This window comes from Scylla paramamosain, chromosome 6 (assembly GCF_035594125.1).
Source record: "Scylla paramamosain isolate STU-SP2022 chromosome 6, ASM3559412v1, whole genome shotgun sequence".
NCBI classification, from domain to species: domain Eukaryota; kingdom Metazoa; phylum Arthropoda; class Malacostraca; order Decapoda; family Portunidae; genus Scylla; species Scylla paramamosain.
In genome coordinates, this window is record NC_087156.1 from 21,486,997 (window position 1) to 21,500,976 (window position 13,980).

Here is a 13,980-nt window from a genome sequence, read left to right on the forward strand (position 1 = left end):
TTCCTTTCCTTCTTTCACAAACTCTTCCCCTCCTCCTCTTCCTCCTCCTCCTCTTCCTCCTTCTTCTTCCTCCTTCCTCTTCCTCTTCCTCTTCCTCTTCCTCCTCCTCCTCCTCCTCCTCCTCCTCCTCTCCTCCTCCTCCTCCTCCCACACACACCCCAGATAACCTTCCCCAAACAAGACTCTCCCTTCGTGTCATTCCTTCTCCTCTTTCTCAAATCCTCTTCCTCCTCCGCCTCCTCCTCCCCTCCAGATAAGGTTAATTCTCCCCTCCTGTCATTTCCTGGTGCGTGCGTCCGTCTGTCACGTGCCGAGCGGGAATGCCCATGGTGTAGACAACCCGCGCCACTCTTCCTTTTCTCAGATTTCGTCACGCATCCCTCTCTTGCGTCATCATTTTCCCAGCCAAGCCAAGCCGTGTCCTCCCCTCCCCTCCCCTCCACTCCCCTCTCCTTCCCTCCCCTCTCCTTTCTTCTCCCGCCGCGTCGCTAGTCCTTGTGGTTCTAGATCGGGGTTTATGCTTTGGCAATGGTTTTCTCTTAAGGTTTCATAAGTTACGCGAGTGATTGGTCGGGTTACCACTGGTGTTTTCTTCCTCCCAAAGCTGTGGTATCCTTATTAAATTGCCACTAGAGTGCCTTGTTTTCTCTTTAAGGTTTCATAAGTTAAGTGAATGATTAGAAGGGTTCTCACTGGTGTTTTCTTCCTACTAATGATGTGAAATCCTTATGAAATTACCACTGGGATCATGAAAGCGTTAGGAAACTCGAATGTTTTTCACACTAGTCCATTGGTTAGTCCTTTTATTGTGGTAGAAAAACCTGAATATCTTCCACATTAGAGTCTATCAATTAATTCTTTTTATTACTATAGGAAATTTCGAATATCTTCCACTAGAGTCTATTAATTAGCTATTTATTGGTAAGGTTATCTCACGCTAACTTTCTTAACACTAAAAAATTGTTTGTATAGAGACACACGAGAGGAAAGAGAGGAAATAGAAGGTTAATTTTGTCTTTTTCACGCTACGGAAGTATTTTCGAGAGCTTAGCATAAAAACAGTGTCTAGAAAGTCATAGGTGTTAAAGGGGAAAATGTGTCTAGCAGGGAAAGGGTTGGAAGTCGAGACGAGCCGCGGGGAATGTTTCAGGAAGCGCTCCCTGGAAATATATCTTTCCTTAACGGCATTTCCGCAATGATATTTTTCCCCTCTTTTACTTTTGCCCGTCGTTTTGAAGTCTCTCTCTCATTCAGTTATATTTTAACCTCAGGACCACATTCTGAAACGCTTCTGCGCCGCACCGCCAACTACTTTCAAAGGGTCTCTAGTCGAAGTTGTTTTTTTATTTATTTTTTTAATGGTGCTTTTACGTTTCTAGTGACGGATCAACAAGATATGTACGTAACTAATAGGAGAAATGCTCTTGAGAACCCGGCTGCTCATCTGTGACCTTTGAAAACAGACATGATGAGAGAGTAAAAAGTTTCAGTATACTAGTCTTAGCCTTATCCCGCTTCCCCGTCCCTCCCACACGTCTGTTCCATTCCTTTACACTCCTCTGGTACGCACTCTCCTCTCCTCTCCTCTCCTCCCCTTTCCTCCATTTCCCTTTCATCCCATACGCCGTAGAGGGAGACTTTTCCTCCGTCTCCCTAACCCTCCTCTTTTTTCCTTGCCATCCTATTTGCAGGGCTGTATTTTATGTATTCATGGTGCTGAATATTGAGATAGAGCGCATCAGAGAGAGAGAGAGAGAGAGAGAGAGAGAGAGAGAGAGAGAGAGAGAGAGAGAGAGAGAGAGAGAGATCAATACAGCTTAGATTGTGCGTTTATCATTATCATACCTGCTCCCCACCAAACCTCTCTGAAGATCTGGTGTAGAAGAGGAGGAAGAAGAGGAGGAGGAGGAGGAGGAGGAGAAGGAAAAGAAGGGAGAAGGCAGAGACGGGAAAATAGGTTAAGTTAAGAAGTATAATGAGAAAGAACGAGACGGAAGAGGAGGAAAAAAAGGAAGAAAATAAAAGGACAAAAAGAAAAAAAAAAGAGGAGGAGGAAGAGAATGAGGAGATGAAAAAAGAAAAAAATAGGAAATACAAAGAGGAATAATAAGACGAAATGGAGAGAGAAAAAAATAAGGAGAAAGAGGAAAAGAAAAGAGTGAGGACAAGGAACGGGAACAGAAATAGAAAGATGTGAAGGACAAAAACAAAGGAGGAAGAGGAAGAGGAGGGGAAGGACGAGGAGAAAGGAAGATAATGATGAAGTGGAGGAGGAGGAAAAATAAGCATCACAACGAGTATGCTGGAGAGATAAGAAAATAAGGATAAGAAAGAGGAAGAGGAATAACAAGAACAAGAGTAAAGGGTAAATAAATACAAAGGAAAACAAAGCGTAAGAGAAGATTCGAGGAGAGAGAGAGAGAGAGAGAGAGAGAGAGAGAGAGAGAGAGAGAGAGAGAGAGAGAGAGAGAGAGAGAGAGAGAGAGAGAGAGAATAAAAAAGAGCAGTGAAGAGGATGGATTCGGGGCAGTATAATGCTACTATGAAGTGACGAACGATGTATATGACAGTCCCATGCAGGAAAGCGAGTGATGGAGGGGCGGGAAGAGAGAGGGAGAGAGAGAAGATAAGGATAAACAGAGGAGGAGGAGAAGGAGGAGAAGGAGGAGAGGCAGCGGCGGCTTGAAACGATACATCCATTATTGTGAGTACTGCGCTCACACACACACACACACACACACACACACACACACACACACACACACACACACACACACACACACACACACATACAGACACACACATTAAACCCCATAAAGTACAGTGTGTGAAGACATGAACATTATCGTGATTGTAATTCATTATTATTATTGTTGTTGTTGTTGTTGTTGTTGTTGTTGTTTATGTAGGAGGGACACTGGCCAAGGGCAAAAAAAATCCGAAAAAAAAAGCCCACTGAAATGCCAGTCCCATAAAAGGGTCCAAAGCGGTAGTCAAAAATTGAAGGATAAGTGTCTTGAAACCTCCCTCTTGAAGGAATTCAAGTCATAGGAAGATGGAAATACAGAAGCAGGCAGGGAGTTCCAGAGTTTACCAGAGAAAGGGATGAATGATTGAGAATACTGGTTAACTCTTGCGTTAGAGTGGTGGACAGGATAGGGGTGAAAGAAGAAAGTCTTGTGCAGCGAGGCCGCGGGAGGTTGGTAGGCATGCAGTTAGCAAGATCAGAAGAGCAGTTAGCATGAAAATAGCGGTAGAAGACAGCTAGAGATGCAACATTGCGGCGATGAGAGAGAGAGAGAGGCTGAAGACAGTCAGTTAGAGGAGAGAAGTTTATGTTGTTGTTGTTGTTGTTGTTGTTGTTGTTGTTGTTGTTGTTGTTGAAGTATTTTTATGACTCGTAGAATCCAGTTGTGATGGAAATAAGGGAATGGGAACCGAAGTTTATACATGACCAGTTTAATTTTACAGAAGAATAACAATACAAAGCGCAACCAATATTTATTTTGATAGCTTCGTCTCCCTGCGTATCCACATAGATGTCGGATTGGCGCTGAGTTGGCATGCCTCTGAAGAAGCTGTAAAACGAAGCTAGTCGGGAATAAATTATGTAATGTTGCCTTTGCTCATGTTTTCATCACCACTGGATTCCATCATTGTTGTTGTTGTTGTTGTTGTTGTTGTTGTTGTTGTTGTGTATGTTTATTACTGGCACGTTATAAGATGCCCTCCAAAGTATGATGTAGTGGGTAGGAGCCTTCACCTTTACTATTCCACATCTCTAGGTTAAATAAGAAAGTGTAGCTTGTATTATTGACGCTCCATGGGATACCTTTCAAAATACGCTTTAATAGTGAGGAGTCTTCGCCTTTACTATCCTACAACTCCAGATTCAGAAAGTGTACCGTATCATAGAGCAGCTCCGTAAAGGTCAACGGATCTGCTCGCTGTTCTTTCTTTGTATTCCTTTGTGGTGGGTGTCACATGTCTCGTGCTGTCCAGTCGGTCAGCGCACGATGCCTGCAGGCGGTGGGAGTCTTGGCGTGGGAGTCATGCTGAGATTGCGAGTTCAAGGTTTACGAGGAGCGCCTCTTTTGTTGTTCCTGAGGCAAGGAAGCTTAGGGTCTATCCAAGCGTGGCGTATAAAGACACTGCAGGAACTAAAAATAGCTAAGGTCTTTTAAAACTTTCTTTTCAACTTTACTTTTTGTACTGATCGGTAATTGAACTTTAGTTATGTATCCCCTAACTTAGTCGTTTATTTATTTCTCTATTTTCGTTCTCCGTCCATCTTCACGTAAAAAGAAACTGTTATCGATTCCCTGCGTGTGGTTGTCTCCCACATTTCTCTCCTTACGAATGTTTTTAAAAGCTTTCATAGATGTTTTCCTTTTCGTTGTTATACTATCAGGACGAAAACACAGTAGAAAACCCCTGGAACTTCCTATGCAGCCTGTTGAATGTCAGATAAGGCGACAAAGTGTTAGGGAATAAGATCTTTGACCCTTTCACAACTGTGGCTTCACGTATTAACCCCTTCACTGTTAAACATTTTTTTCACTCTTCATCACCTCTTAGTTTTTTGGAGAGAGAGAGAGAGAGAGAGAGAGAGAGAGAGAGAGAGAGAGAGAGAGAGAGAGAGAGAGAGAGAGAGAGAGAGAGAGAGAGAGAGAGAGAGAGAGAGTTATCACTTCTCAACGCTAGTGCTTCGTAAAGCTTCCTTCCTTTAGCTGACACGAAATCAATGTCTTATGGTGGAGCTGTAACTTATGCAACTTATAACTTATCCCTCCTCCTCCTCCTCCTCCTGTGCTGATAATATAGTTTCTCTCAGGAGGATTTCACTTCTATCGTACGTAAGTCTCTTAAAAAAACAGTTGGGTAGGATATTGGGGGCTTGAGGAGCGAGATACTGACGGAGGAAAGGAGGGGGAAGTAAGCAAGAAGGAGGAGAGGTAAGCAAGGGGGGGGGTGAGGTGAGCAAGAAGGGTGATGGTAAGCAAGGATAGGAGGTAAGCAAGAAAGGAGGTAAACAAGGAGGGGAGGTAAGCAAGAAGGGGAGCGTTAAGAAAAAAGTTGAAATGGTTTTGGGAGAGACTTACATTAGAGTTGTGTAAAAATTTTCAATTGAGATATTGGCTGATTTTTATTTATTTATTTATTTACTTATTCATTTTTTTCGAGGCAGGGCGAAAGTAGGTCGAGTGTGCGTGTTCTGCAAATACACCAAGTACTTTTTTTCTTACAAGAGGAAGTGAACTTACTGCGCACAGTTTTCTAAATGCGCACATGAGATTCTGAACATTTATTAAAGCACAGTTCTTGTACACAATTATTTACTATTCTTTACAAGATTTTTGTGTAATTTTAACGTAGCTTTTCATGGCAGAAGTGTCGCAACTATCCAGTGCTCCAGTCCATTGTGATGGCGCTGCGTGCGTATTGGCAACCCTGTAGATTGGTCAGTAAACACCCGCGGCGCCTCATCTTTCTTGGCCTTGAGGGAGAGGAATGTCGGCCTAATGAGAGGGACGAGCAGCTTTCTAAACATTTCCCTTAACACAGTCTTGTGGAGTTTACTATTTATCACCTGTGGCCTGAGGGGGATCATGAAAAATAGACTACTCTTTTGTTTTCCGTTGAATTTGATGAGTTTCTGTTGGGAAGCTGATGCATTAACAGTAAAAAAAAAAAAAAAGTTATCTTTTAAGCGTTGATTGTTTCGTTATTCTTTTAGAACATAAGAAAATAAGGGAAGCTACAGAAAGCCATCAGGCCTACACGTGGCAGTCCCTGTATGAAACATCTTTTGCTTTTTTGTGTTTCGTTATCTCTCTGGCGTTTAAAGTTGCACCCTTTGGATGTAAAGAGATAAAACTCTTTATCCATGTACGTGTTTGTTAATCAAGCCTTCTGCCTAACTTAACGTATGAAAAAAAAAAAAAACTTAGTTATCTTTTGCTCAGCACCAACCACAACAACATCCGCGTGGGCACATAAAGTTTCTTGGCGGATGTGGAGCATAAAAAGAAAGATTTACATAAAGTTCTTGCGGAGGAGCGTCTTACGAAGGTCATAAAAAAAGGAACGCAAGGGAGAAGAGAAGGGGAGGGAGTAAAAACATCATCGCACTCTTTTTTATTGTTTTTTACTGAGTGATAGATATCGTGGGATTAGTAGCGGTAAGCTCTGGTGGAATTAATAGATGTATTGTAATGAATATGATATAGGCCATTTATTTATAGGGCTGCTGCAATTTTTATCTATTTATTCATTCGTTCATTCATTTTATTCATTTACCTATTTTTACGTAAAAGATTGTCAGGGGCTGCTACAAAATTTTACTTACTTAATTACTCATATATTTATTTATTTATCTATTTTTCTTATTTATGTATACGATTGTCAGGATTTCATGCGCATGTAGGGCCTGATGGTGGGTCCTGAAGCGCACAGGTTCGAATCCTAGCCACGTTCCGAGGTTAGGAAGGGCATCCACTCGGAGTAGCGGTTTCCAAATGCTAAAATCAAAGTCCTTCGTTAGGAGGCTCCGACCTGCCCCTGATTCGTTAGGGGTAACAAGGACGTAAAATGAATAGATGCATAAATAAATGAATTTGAAAAAGTCTGTTGTTATTGTTGTTGTTGTTGTTGTTGTTGTTTTTTTGTTGTTCCTCCTTGCCTTGGGTCGTTGTTGTTACCTTATTATTGTCCATTTATTTTCTATGCAATGCACATCTCCAGCGTAATCTATACTGTATTATACTTCGTTGGAGCTAAGAATAGGCAAGGGTAGGCGTGGTGGTTTCCAGCTTACCAAAATAATACTGCACACGACAATAGTTATTTTATTCCAATGCATCAAAGTATATTCAGATACTAATGACAAGAATTATTGTGTATTCTACATCGTTCGGTTGCATTTTTCCTACAGATGCCGTAAATAGCTGTGTGTACCAGAATAATGAACTTGAGTGTGTGTGAGTGTGTATGTGTGTGTGTGTGTGTGTGTGTGTGTGTGTATGCTTCGCTTGTTGTTGTTGTTTTCTTTTTGTTGTTCTCTTTCTTCTCTTCCTCTTTACTCTTCCTTACTTCTCCTCCTCCTCTTCCTCCTCCTTATGAGAGAGAGAGAGAGAGAGAGAGAGAGAGAGAGAGAGAGAGAGAGAGAGAGAGAGAGAGAGAGAGAGAGAGAGAGAGAGAGAGAGAGAGAGAGAGAGATTTTTAAAAACTTGAGTGTATCTAATTAGCTGAATCCCTTCGCGGTATCACTTAACTTATTTGTTTGTGTATGTTTGTCTGTGTGTCAAGAGCATGTTCGTTCACGTTTACACACTCCGCATCATATATATTTTTTTCCTCGTACAGTCTTCTCAATTTCTCACATCAGCATCAGCATCTTCATTTTCTTTCGTCTCTGTTTTGTTTACTTTTTATAATTATATTCGTAACTCGCCTTTTCTTTTTTTTTCTTCCATGACTTTTTTTTTTAATCAACAAGTTTATTCGTATGTGTTCTATTTTTATATTTGTCCTTTTATAGTTTTCTCGTATGTTTTATTTTTTAACTCTTGAATAATCCGTGTGTTATCTCTCTCTCTCTCTCTCTCTCTCTCTCTCTCTCTCTCTCTCTCTCTCTCTCTCTCTCTCTCTCTCTCTCTCTCTCTCTCTCTCTCTCTCTCTCTCTCTCTCTCTCTCACTGCAGTCCATTCACATGACTTTTTTTTTTTATTTTGTCAGGTGTTCCGTCACTATTCAATCAATTCATGTGCATTTTCTATAGACTTTCTTTTCCCCCCTCCTCAGATTAGCTTTTCACTATGCAGTCCAGATATATTCACTCCTTTTATGTTCCCTTTTTTATAGTCCTTCTTTCCATTCACTCTTTTTTTTTTCACAGGATATCTTTATTTCACTTTTACTGATTTTCACTCACTGTACTGACGAATTATGTACGCGTTCTGATATTCCTTTGGCGTCTATGTAAATCTCTTGAGGTTAGGTTAGGTTAAGTTACAGCAGCTATCTCTATACTAATACCATTCAACGTTCTTACAGTTTGTATGTATTAGAACGGAAGGTGTTTATTGAATTGACAGCACCTGGTGGAGAAACTTGCTTATGTGTGTGTTAGGTTAGGTTGCAGCAGCTGTCTCTATACTAATAAATAATAATAGCAGACGTCCTTTCAATCTGTATGTATGAGAACGGAGGGTGTGGCTTTGTTGGAGTGACAACACCTGGTGAAGAAACTTGGTTATCTGTGTGTCTCTTTACCGAATTGTGTTTATTCAGTTGTATCACACAGATGCGTCAACCTTTGTGTGTGTGTGTGTGTGTGTGTGTGTGTGTGTGTGTGTGTGTGTGTGTGTGTGTGTGTGTGTGTGTGTGTCATTCATTGTACCCAGGCTGCTATTAATCTTTATCCATCATACTTAAACACACACACACACACACACACACACACACACACACACACACACACACACACACACACACACACACACACACACACACACACACACACACACACATCCACAGAGAGAGATTCTAGGATTTCGTTTCCCTTTGGCATCCCGGACTGTTAGGCTTTATGGAAATGCTAACAAATCATGGCAGGCTGTGTATCATATTATTCTCTCTCTCTCTCTCTCTCTCTCTCTCTCTCTCTCTCTCTCTCTCTCTCTCTCTCTCTCTCTCTCTCTCTCTCTCTCTCTCTCTCTCTCTCTCTCTCTCTCTCTCTCTCTCTCTCTCTCTCTCTCTCTCTCTCTCTCATGATCTGCACTTACGTTTTCTAAAGTTTAGCCTTGTAGGAAAACATTTGATGACCTCGTCCTACACTTCTCCTCCTCCTCCTCCTCCTCCTCCTCCTCCTCCTCCTCCTCCTCCTCCACCTCTTAGTTCATTCAAATTTCCGTTAGCCCTCCCAGTCGCCTTGACGTCTTGTTTATTCATTCCTTCATTCATGGCAGCGTCTGATATCATCACTTCCTCGTAAACTCCTTCCTCTCCTTCTCCCTCTCTCCTCTTTCTTCCTCTTCTCCTTCTCCTCTTTCTAATGGCATGTCCGAGATTGGTCAAGGAGAGGGATTGTGTTTTTCCATCTTGTGCTTCGTTTTTCTTACTGTAATACTCATTCCTCCTCCTCCTCTTCCCCCTCTTCCTCCAGTTGCTCCGAGTCCTTCCTGTTCCTCTTCTCTAGTTAAAGAAAATAAATCGGGTTCATTTTTTTTTTTTCACGACTCTCTTCTCTTTTTTCTTTTGTCATTAATAATCGCAGCATTTGTTTGGTCAGTACTTAAGCCACTGCACTCTATTCAGGAAAAGTCTCCGGTATGCGGCGGGGTAACTTGACTACAGAGACACGTGACAGGAGCCAGGCGAAGCGCGGCATGGTTTCTGAGAACATAGCGGGTTCTTACTACACTGGTTGCTGTTAGTGTTTGGCAACCCTGTCGGTATTGCTTCTCTTATTATCTTGATGTTCCTATTTATGTTCATGCTTTCCTTGTTTCCAGTGACGACTACTCAACTTAACTCTCTCATTCCTTGTTCCTCGCGTGGTTCCTTTGCTTTTATTAGTACTCAAGATCTCGTAAAAATCTATGATAAAGCAGATAAGTTAGTCGTGAAAATTTATGGTAATGATGGTTAAATTAGATTTTGAAATGAGATACGAAGAAATTGGTTGCCAAATAGAGTGATAGATGACTGGAATGGACTCAGTAATCATGTTGTTGGTATAAGAAATTTGAAAGATCAGATAAATCCATGGACAGGCATGATTGGTTTTATATATATATATATATATATATATATATATATATATATATATATATATATATATATATATATATATATATATATATATATATATATATATATATATATATATATGGATGTTTTATAGAGCCACTATCATGTGTTGGCTTCCTGGCTTCTTGCATCTTCCCTTATTTTCTTCTGTTGTGAAGTTCAAGAGGCAAATTTTGATGCATGACAGAGGAACGGGGAGGAATGAGTGGCTGAGCGAGAGAGAGAGAGAGAGAGAGAGAGAGAGAGAGAGAGAGAGAGAGAGAGAGAGAGAGAGAGAGAGAGAGAGAGAGAGAACTAATAAAAAAAAACAACTATAATTCAAATTCAGGAGATAAATATTAATGGTAGTAATTTTTTGCTCTCGGTCAACAGCGCTAATATCCACACTGTGTTTTACGTATTGCACAAACGCCACTAAAATGAAGACCGTCACAGGTTTATACAGAAAATACAAATGTTTATGTTACGTCACCTTCCTCCTTTGCCTGCTCTTTCCAAATCTTTCATCATTTTCAAGGTAAAATAAAGAAAGAAGAGAATCATCAGTAGGGGAATTAAGGAAGGCTGCTTGAGAAAAGTGCATATAAGTGTCCCATTAGAAATAATGTATCTCTTTGCAGTGCTTTCCAATCATTATCTGTACTAAAAAAGATAGGGAATGCATCATTAAATTCCTGCTAATTGGTATAACAATGAAGAGAAAATTTTCCTTGATTTGTAAAGTTTAAGTGAGCCTTTTTTTTTTCTTGTTTTCTTGTCCTGTTTTTGTGTTTCTCTCATATACCTAACATTTACAAGTGTGTCGGTTATTTTACACACACACACACACACACACACACACACACACACACACACACACACACACACACACACACACACACACACACACACACACACACACACTTTTCCTCTTTTACTGCAATGATGAAAAACGCTCCGGGACAAAATAACGAGTCAACTGGCCAATATACGTATGGGATATCGTTCGTTCCCGCCTCCCCTATACCTGTCTACTGCCTCTCACTCTCTGCCCTCCTCCCTGCCTCACTCTCACTCACTCACTCGTTCATTCACTTGTCAATACCCATCAGAGGAGAACTGTCCATCGCTGTGCCTTTGTGAGCTGTGTGAACGAGAGAGAGAGAGAGAGAGAGAGAGAGAGAGAGAGAGAGAGAGAGAGAGAGAGAGAGAGAGAGAGAGAGAGAGAGAGAGAGAATGTATAGTTCTTTAAAAGCACTGAAAGGCAGTAGAGGGGAATATTGAACGTTTTTTCACCTTTTCTTTCCCTTTGATATTGAAGAGAGAGAGAGAGAGAGAGAGAGAGAGAGAGAGAGGAGAGAGAGAGAGAGAGAGAGAGAGAGAGAGAGTGAGAGAGAGAGAGAGAGAGAGAGAGAGAGAGAAAGAGAGAGAGAGAATGAGGTGGTTAGGTCAAGTAAAGGTAAGATGGAAGGAAATAAAGATGATTTGATTCACTGAAAGTAAAGAGGGGTAAAAAATAAATAAATAAATAACCTCCCATACTTTCACTTTCACTATTTATTTCCTCCTCCCAGTGGCTTTTGTTCCTTCCTTACTATCTTATTTCCCCAGACACCTCATTCCCCTCGGTGCTCTTCCACCTCACATCAACATCACCTGATTGCATTCTTCGAACTCTTCCTACCCCTTACCTCTCTATCTCTGGTCTCTTGTTAAGTAATGTTCAGTGTAATTTTATCTCACTCACTAGACACAAAGTTGCCCCAAGTAGTGGTGTTGCAAAATGTAGCAAGTTTTATGTCCGAATCAAATTGAACTTAATGAACGGATTAATAATTTGCCACGGATTAATGACTAAGGTTTTGTTTATTTATTTTGTTTATTTCCATTCTTTCACCTATTTATATGGAAGGCATGATTAAAGGTTAATTCAGTGCGTGGTGTGCTGCTGCTGCTGCTGCTGTGGCTCTGTGTTGTTGTCATCGTTCTTTTATTTCACAGGACTGGTGGTGAGCCACATGGTGTAGCCAGCGCCTGCACAGTACACCAGCGGCGGAAGGTAAAGAAAAGTGGTTGTATGTATTGCTGCTTTCTTGTTTTTCATATTTAAATGTCTTGAATCGTTCAATAATGCCCGACATTTATTTTTTCGGGTATTTCTGGATTTTTACTCGTTCGTTGGCCCGCCCATTGCTCTAGTTTTATGCGAATCTCGTGTTTAGATAATGAACGGGGTAAAATTCTTCAAAGTTTTTTGCCCACACAAGAAAGGGGGATTCAAAACAAGTTCCAAATATTCTTAATAGTCGAACTCATCAAGTCTGAAAACCATTCTTCGCTTCAATCTTCGCTGTCCTCTGAAAGAACAGTCCTGTCAAAGCTTAAAGGACAGCGAAGATTAGCAGAAAGCCGCCCCGTCAAGTGATACTCCGTCAGAAGTAAGACACCAAGCAAACGTGGTCTTAGAATTTGGTAAGCACACTTAATTCATTTATTTATTTATTATTACAAATTTTTTTCTTTACTGTTTTCAACTTTAATTACTCGTATCACCCTTTCTCCTTCCCTCTTATTACCATTTCCTCTCTCTATCACGCCGCACTCCTCGCCTCGCCATACCCTTCCCTCTCAGTTCCATTCATCATCTCCCATCCGTCACATTCGTAATCTTTCAGTCCTTTCCCTATATCTTTCACGCTGCCCAGTCACCAAAATATGTATTCCTCATCCCTTGCCTTCTCTTTTATGCATATCTTTTCTCATTTTCACTGTAATTCCTACTCTGCCTCTTTTTTTTTTTATCATCCATCTTTTTTCCAGAACTTCCCTGCCTTCTCATCGCTCATTCATCATTCATCTTTCTCTTCATCTTATATTCTTTCCTCATCTGATCATTCAGCATTCGTCTTTCTCTTCACCTTATCTTCTTTTATCATCTGTTGATTCATCACTCATCTTTCTCTTCATCTTATCTTCTTTGCTCACCCGTTCATTCATCACTCATGTCTCTCTTCATCTCATCTTCTTTCATCACCTGTTTTTCAATTATTCATCTTCCTCCTGCCTCGATCTCTTAATCCAACAAAACTCCATCTCCATAATCACGCTACGCTTCCTTCCCTTCCCTTCAGTAGTATGTTTCAGGATGAAGTATAGACTTGGTATCATATCCCGGTGCTATAATTGCATTTTTTTTTTTCTCAGGATGTGATAAAAGGACTGATGTGAATTTTTAAGTGCCCAATACCTGACACATTACTGCACAAAGGGAGAAGAATCTTGAAAATACGAAAAAGATGCTGAGGTAAGGCCAGTAAGAGCTGTGAAATAGTTTACTTTACTGATCAAAGTCCGTGAGGTCTTATCTGCCTTTATTCCATCAGAAAAGATCGGTGTGAATGACGAGTTTGGAAATCTTTCAAACACGACAACAGCAGTGAGGGACGCATGGGACTCAAAGACGTCAGGTGATCCGAGACATAATGGAAAAGATAGTTAGTAGGAAAGTTGTGTGTAGTTGGCAGGAAAGTTGAGCTCTTATTGTCTTGTTATGAAAAGAACAGAAGGATCAGACAATGTATTAAACTTAAGATACCAAAGTGATGGAGTAATGAAGTTCAAGATATCATTTAACATTCACGCAGCCTGGGAAACTCGATAAATTGAGATACATACAGTGTCTCCATCAAACCTTCCTGTAAAACTTTGGAAACTCAATTACATCTAGTTCATTAAAGCAGTTATACCAGGTGACTGATAGGATTTTTTGACACCTTTCCCTACAAGTAATGAATAGTGATGCTAGCATTTACCTTTTATAAAAAGTCAATCATAATTATAAAAGAAACAAAGGAACAGTTTTGAGAAAGATTTTATTTTTACGCTCAACAGCTCTGGAACTGACAGATCAAGAGGTGATACCAAAGCTTTTCATTGAAGATTCTCAGTACATGGAGAGTTTCCATTGAAGAGGAGCGTAAGAATCCTTTGAGTATAAATGCCATAATGGAAAAGATAGTTAGTAGGAAAGTTGTGTGTAGTTGGCAGGAAAGTTGAGCTCTTATTGTCTTGTTATGAAAAGAACAGAAGGATCAGACAATGTATTAAACTTAAGATACACTAAGACAAGATACTTCTCAAATTTTGGATGATGCTTTTTTTGTAGTCTATAAGGACCTTCATTGAACA

At 40.5% G+C, this 13,980-nt stretch overlaps 1 long non-coding RNA gene across 1 annotated transcript in view; it reads left to right on the forward strand.

The window, feature by feature from the left end:
* LOC135101393 (uncharacterized) overlaps positions 1 to 13,545 on the forward strand; it is a 26,160-nt gene extending 12,615 nt beyond the window's left edge. Inside the window, exons 2-4 of the long non-coding RNA XR_010269253.1 lie at positions 11,794 to 11,851; positions 12,997 to 13,096; positions 13,176 to 13,545. This is a non-coding gene — a long non-coding RNA (uncharacterized LOC135101393). The remainder of the gene's footprint in view (positions 1 to 11,793; positions 11,852 to 12,996; positions 13,097 to 13,175) is intronic.
* The last annotated feature ends 435 nt before the right edge of the window (positions 13,546 to 13,980 follow it).